This window comes from Bufo gargarizans, chromosome 6, assembly GCF_014858855.1.
Source record: "Bufo gargarizans isolate SCDJY-AF-19 chromosome 6, ASM1485885v1, whole genome shotgun sequence".
Lineage (NCBI taxonomy): Eukaryota > Metazoa > Chordata > Amphibia > Anura > Bufonidae > Bufo > Bufo gargarizans.
In genome coordinates this window covers 300331693-300339222 of record NC_058085.1, presented here as the reverse complement: position 1 = coordinate 300339222, position 7530 = coordinate 300331693, and positions in this window count along the sequence as shown.

Below are 7530 nucleotides of genomic sequence, written 5' to 3'. Positions count from 1 at the left end.
TATTCCACAAAAGGAAGATAACGAAGTATTCTGCATCTTCGTTTTAGCTACCTATTGGTCAACTTCGCTAATTCTAGCAACCATATAGGAAAGTTTACTATAGAGACAGCTAAGTTTAATTCGCTATGCGATTATATGACTGCTTTTTTTTAAATAAATAGAATAATTATAATACCTGATAATTATTAAAATTATTCTATTTAAAAAAAAAAGCTGTCATATAATCGCATAGCGAATTAAACTTAGCTGTCTCTATAGTAAACTTTCCTATATGGTTGCTAGAATTAGCAAAGTTGATGAATAGGTAGCTAAAACAAAGATGCAGAATACTTCATTATCTTCCTTTTGTGGAATATAACGAATATATTCGTCATATTCGCTAATTCTACCAAGCCATTGAAGCCAACCATATAGTAAACCAGGTCCAAGTTGAAATCGCCATGCGATTAATATAACTCGAAGGAATCGCATGGCGATTTCAACTTAGTAATGCTATATTCCATATTCGTTAATTCTAGCCTATATAGCAGGAATATATATGGAATATAGCAGTGCCAAGTTGAAATTGCAATTTGATTAATTCAAGTTATAATAATCGAATTGCGATTTCAACTTGGACCTGCTATATTCCATATTAGGCTGGAATTAACGAATATGGAATATAGCAGTGCGAAGTTGAAATCGAAATCGATTATTATAACTTGAATTAATCGCATTGCTATTGCAATAGCAGAGTAGCCTTAAGTTAAAATCCTCATTTGCATATCAATCAAAGTTCGTTTTTCCAGCTTCTGCAAATACAAAGACAAAGGTACAATAATATTCATGTATAGATGTGCTAAAGGACAATGTAAGCGCTGTATATGGCCATATGGAGGTGACAGACTCCCTTGAATCAATCAGTGGTGGTTGTGCTTGCACAAAAATGCCAACTTTTATGGTGCCTCGGACTGTGGGAGCTCACGTAGGCTGGTACTTTTTTCTATAGTGTAGAAGCACAGCCACTGCTGCTGGACTGCAGGGTGGTCGTAACGATGGAAACTTTCACTACATAATAAATGCTATTTGCTACAGTGGCAAAACCCCTTTAAGGATATTAGCAAGACAACTTGGGGGCCAGCCATAATTTATTCCAACAGCAGCCCCTGTAGGTGAAAAGTAGTATTACATGCTGGTCTTTTAACTTATTGACCATCCATGTAATGCATAGATTAGGGTTAGGGTTAGCTGTCGAAGTTGGCTAATAAAGGGTGGGCATTTTTATATTATTCTAAGTGACACCAGCAAACGTGAAAATATCAGAAAAAAATTGGTGCTGTATTCAGAGAAGTCATAAAGCGCGATCATTTTCCTGCCCACTTTGTATTCTTCTAATGCAGTATGACGCAAGTCTTTATTTTTGCTGAAATGTAACACTTTACACAATGATCTATATTCGCATTGCATTCATAATGTGATCTGTACAGAGGATATAATGGTAGCGCACAATAGTTAGATATAAAGATACATATGCTTTCTGTGTGTCCTAAATCAAGAGCATTGTAATCCTAGCAATAACCTTTAAACGGCCAACATAAAGCACCACCATTGTTTTATTGTCATCAGCTAAGACCTTCATCTGCCGTCATCTTTGCTCAAAATTACCATTTCCCCATCAATCAGACCTTTTTCAATGGAATACGTAAAGAAAGGCTGCATTGACAACAGATATTCAAGGATCTTTAATGGAGGCCTTTGTGTGCTTAATAGCCTAGAAGTGTCTTTATTCAAAAGGGTAAGGTGAGCAGTGGATATACAAGTGAAACTCGAAAAATTAGAATATCGTGCAAAGTTCATTTATTTCAGTAATGCAACTTAAAAGGTGAAACTAACATATGAGATAGACTCATTACATGCAAAGCAAGATAGTTCAAGCATTTATTTGTTATAATTTGGATGATTATGGCTTACAGCTTATGAAAACCCCAAAGTCACCATTCTGAGGTCCCCTTTGCTCAGGGGGTATGGATTAATTAGCTGACTACAGTGTGACACTTTGAGCCGAGAATATTGAACCGTTTCACAAAATTCTCATTTTAAGCTGCATTAATGCAATTCATTTTAATTTGCATTGCTGAAATAAATGGACTTTTGCACGATATTCTAATTTTTCGAGTTTCATCTGTATACAGTAACTGGATTACATAACACAATTTTACTATGGTTCACTGAGAATTGGCCGGATGTCCTCTTGAACAATTTTTTGCTACAGAATTAATGGCTCCTTGAATGGCCTTCAATGGCAAACCATTCAGGTCTTCACATTACTGCCATGTGTGACTGTTGACCAGCTGTTATTGAAATAAAATACTGTTTTAAAAAGTTTAACTGTTGACTTATCATTTCTTATATCAGACACCTGGGGACCAGACGTGTGGTCTCTGTCCATGCATCCCATTCGTTTTTTACTACTGTAAATGTCTTCCTGTATGAATTGTTGGTGATTTGTCCGGTCAGGCCAGATTCTTTTACATAAGTAAATTTAACACAATACCAAGCATACTTGGTCATTTCAATTTGCTTGGTCATTTCAATTTGGACATGACGATCCTCATTTTGGTTTACTGAACGTTCCAAGTCTTAGAAATTGCTTTTCAGCTCTTTTCAAGTATATGTATTACTGCAACTTTGTATCAATTAGTTTTCTCTTAAAACACTGAAGTGACTATTTTACTTGTAGTAAGATTTAGGCCTCATGCACACAACCGTTTTTCGGGTCCGCATCCGAGCCGCAGTTTTTGCGGATCGGGTGCGGACCCATTCACTTCAATGGGGCCTGTAAGAAGGAACAAGGGGCCGTCATTGACGGAAGATACGTGTCACTGAGGTTCCTGGCCTCGGTGAGGTAAGAACCAGATTTTTCCCTGAAGTGTCAGTTTTAAGTTGTAGTCTGACACTTCAGCTGTTAGTAGGGCTGTAAAGCCAATCCGGGCCGGTATTGGGAGCAGCCAAAGAGCAGGGTGGGTGGCTGTTCCCCACGGTTCCAGGCCGTGTTTTGAACTTGGATATAAAAACCCAGCCAGCACGTTCAGCTGGTGTGGATTATCCTCCATGACAGAGGAGCTGAGGAGTCTGTGGTTTGAGACACTGAGGCCATCTATTTGTAAGAGCCGCAGGCTGGTGAAACAGGCCTCTAAAGCCTGCTGCGGACTGCAAGTGAAAATCATCTGCTGACCAGGTGAAGTCTTTTTGCAATGTGGACTTTGTGTGGTGTGAACAGCACCAAAACTGAACACTTACTTTTGGCTTGTTTTTTTTCTATGTGTTAATAAACACTGAACTTTGATTTACAACCTTGTTTTTGCCTCTGTACTGCGTCTGCTTACCCTGCCTACCAGAGCGAATCCTCACAGTCCGCAAAAGATGTGGACAGCACTCAGTGTGCTGTCCGCATCCGTTGCACTGTTCCATGTCCCCACAAAAAAAATATAGCATGTCCTATTCTTGTCCGTTTTGCAGACAAAAATAGGCATGTCTACAATGGGTTGCCTGTTCCGCAAATTGCGCAAGGCACATGGGCGGCTTCCGGTTTTTGCGGACCGCAAAAAATGGCACGGTTGTGTGCATGTAGCCTTAGGAAGAATTTATCATGAGGAAAATATTTGTCAGCTTTTCTTCAGTCTGCGTTGAAGTACTTTTTATGCCACATTTATCAAATGTCGCATGTTTAATAAATGTGTCTTATACTTAAAGGCTATATACACCTTTTTTTTATTAGTGTCATTATGAGCTAAAAATCTTTTTTTCAAATGGTGCTTATTAAAAATATGGAATCCTTTTTCTGTACATAGCTGATATGCTGTAGTAGCAGCCTGTGGATTTTCACTCTTTTCTGTCAGTTGGGGAGCTGAGGGGCTCCTTATCTTTGCTCTATGACCTTATAAACACTCATTTAAGCTCAATCCTTATATTACTGATAAGAGTGTGGCTTAAATAAGTTTTTATGACCTCTTAGTAATTTAGAGATCAGGTTTATTAGATGACTAACACAAAGTGAAAGTGAAAGTACCAGTAACTTTGTAACAGAACAGTTCAATATTTTTAATAAAGGTCAATTGAAAACATGATTTTAGTGCCAAATTTGTAAAATGCAATCATAAAAATATTGTCCCCGAAGGTGTACATAGCCTATATACCTAACACTTTTAGAAAAGCTACTCCACTGGAGTGAGATTGTGATTTTTTTTTTTGCAACTTTCAAATAAAGTCCCAATGATAAATTTGGAGTGAAACCACACCCACGTTTCCACCTTCCACCTATATTTCTAAACAGGAATGAGTAGTGTAAAAATGTAAAAGGTTGCAAATTATTTGCACAAGTGAGCGCAAATAGTTGCAAAAGCCCAATTTTTGGACTTTTTGAATCCAAAATTCTAGAGTGAAGGCATAATAAATCAGGGCCTTAGTTTCAATTGGAATAAGAGGACTGATATTCAATTATAAAATAAAAAATTTGACAACACCCAATCTTAAAGTGGTATAGTCACATGTCCCACTCTTCTCAAAATATTAAAGGACTTCTCTTAAATGGGGAATACCTTTTCAAATGGCCAGATAGCGCCATGGGTTAACAAAAACCACACCCACTGTGTGTCATCTGTCATTTATTTCCAGAGCTTCTCCCATTAATCTTCAGTGAAAAACAGACGCAACATGGATGCCATTAGTGTTGTGTCCGTGATTTTCACGGATCCATAGACTATAATGGTCATGTTTGATCCGCATCACGGACCAAAGTAATGCATGTCTCCATGATTTTTGTACTGACACACGGTCAGTAAAAAGATACAGATGTGTGAACAGTTGAGTTGAGCGGACACCTGGATGTTCGGGTTCGACGGGTTCGGCCGAACTTCACAAATAATTTTGAGTTCAGGACCCAAATTTGACCTGAACTTAACCCCGAACCGCATTGAAGTCAATGGGGACCCAAACTTTTGAGCACTAAAATGGCTCTAAAAATGTCATGGAAAGGGCTAGAGGGCTGCAAAATGTGGTTAAGAGCATGGCAAGTGCTCTGCAAAAAAATGTGGATAGAAATATATTTACTCGGTCAATGTGGTGCACTCACATTCGATTAGGGGGTCTGACCAACTAATACTTACCTCAAGCGGGACGCCGCCAGGTCAGTAATATAGTGGGACTCTGCCGCACACATTTGGGCTATACTGTTCCAATGAGTCCGGCAAATGATTTAAGGCTGTAAGATATTGCGGCATATCGCGGGGATATGGAAAACTTTGTTGGGGTTTCGGCTCTCCGCTGTCAATTGGAGTAACCACCGGAACTTAGTTACCTTGACACTATTGTTGCCAGCACCACTGCTACTTTTGAATCACGCTGCTATATTTGATCCATGCTGCTATTCAACTTTCCTCATTTTCAGCTGGGAGTCCATCACTAATAATTATCCATTTTATCAATCGAGGCATTTTATTTATTTATAGGTACTATTCTCTCTCAATTGTTCAATTTCATTGCTGTGTGTATGCCCTTCTGGATGGTCCATATTAGTTTTAGTGCTATGTGTTTTTAGTTATATTCTACAGTATGTCGATCCCATGACATCTATTCATGGGTGACATCCCCTTGTAATTGTACAGTTGTGCCATTTTGCTGCGAGATCGTTCTCCAGAACTGTTTGATGTATTTTTAACCATAAGTTCCTTGGATTTATAGTATTGTACTTAACTCTATTAAATTTAGTGACCGATTATCCTAGGTGTGCCCAGTCTTTTATATTTATTTCTTAAACACTTTTCTAGTAGTGGAGTGATACTACTGGACTGTGAGCACCCTGGTTGGTGGACCAGCAACCCTGTGCGTCCTACTATTATATAATAGAAATTTATTAAACTGTCTACTAGGTAGAGCAGGGGTATATCACAGCCAACAATTGGTGAATTTCACCTGAAAATGTAACAGACAAATTTGTGAAATTTGTTTACCTGTCTACTAGGTAGAGCAGGGGTATATCACGGCCAAAAATAGGTGAATGTAAATGTAACCCGAAAATGTAACAGGCAAATTAGTAAAATGACATAAAATAAAATACGTATAAATAAAATAAAAAAAATCTTGATGTATGAGGTGGAGGTCCATATTGAGTAGGAGGTTGAGGAGGCGGTGGACATAGTGGTATAGGTGGAAGTGGCGGAGGAGGAGGACGAGGTAGCCAACACTGTTTTTTGGTATATATATATATATATATATATATATTTTTTTTTTTTTTTTTTCTTTTTTTTTTTATTAGGGTACACCCCAAAAGAGTGGAAAATATAAAAAATACAACAATGAGCGATTGCGCTGTAGTATAACAATGGCTGGGAAAGGCCGGTATACATGTCTATTCTGCACAAGGTACCGACAAGTCCTGTGGTATCCATGCCTTTAATGAACATGAGCTTGTCCACATTGGCTGTGGACAGGTGGCTGCGCTTGTCTGTGATAACGCCCCCTGCCATGCTAAACATACGTTTAGATAATACACTGGCTGCAGGGCAGGCCAGCACCTCCAAGGCGTAAAGGGTAAGCTCAGGCCATGTGCCCAATTTGGAAACCCAGAAGGGGCAGACCCGCCATTCAGTACATGTAGGCATGTGCACGCATACTGCTCCACCATGTTGCAGAAATGCTGCCCCCTGCTAAGACGTTCCATATCAGCTGGTGGTGCTGGTTGTTGTGGCGTTCTGGCAAAGCGTTTCCACATTTCGGCCATGCTAAACCTGCCTTCTGAGGTGCTGGTAGTGCCCCAGCTGCATTAACGACCTATTCCTCCTCCTCTGCCTTTGCTTAGTGCTTCCACTGTGGCCCCGCTGTCAGGTGGGAATGCCACCAGCTGTGTATCTACCAACGTGCGCTTGTACTTGCGCATCTTACGATCATGCTCCAGTGACGGAATTAAGGATGGTACGTTGTCCTTGTAACAGGGATCCAGCAGCGCGGCCACCCAGTAATCAACACAAGTTAGAATGTGGGCAACTCGGCGGTCATTGCAGAGACACTGCAGCATGTAATTGCTCATGTGTGCCAGGATGCCCACTGGCAACGACAAGATGTCCTCTGTGGGAGGTGTATCGTCTGTGTCCTCTGTATCCCCCCAGCCATGCACCAGTGGTGGCCATGAGCTGGTTTGGGTGCCACCCTGCTGTAAACACAGTTCCTCCTCCTCCACCTCATCATCCTCTAGAACTGAGCCCTGGCTGGACAATTGTGTACCTGCCGATTGTGGGCACAGGAACCACCCTCGGAGCCAATTGTGAATGACTGGCAGGAAATCCTATGAAATGATCCCTCTTCCTCCTCCTCCTCCTCCTCCTCCTCCTGTGCCACATCCTCTTCCATCCTCGCCAGAAGTGTTTTTTTCAAGGAGGCATAGAAGTGGGATAGTAATGCTGAGAATGGCATCATCGGCACTGGCTATATTGGTGGAGTACTCGAAACAGTGCAACAAGGAACACAGGTCTCGCATGGAGGCCCATTCACTTAAGG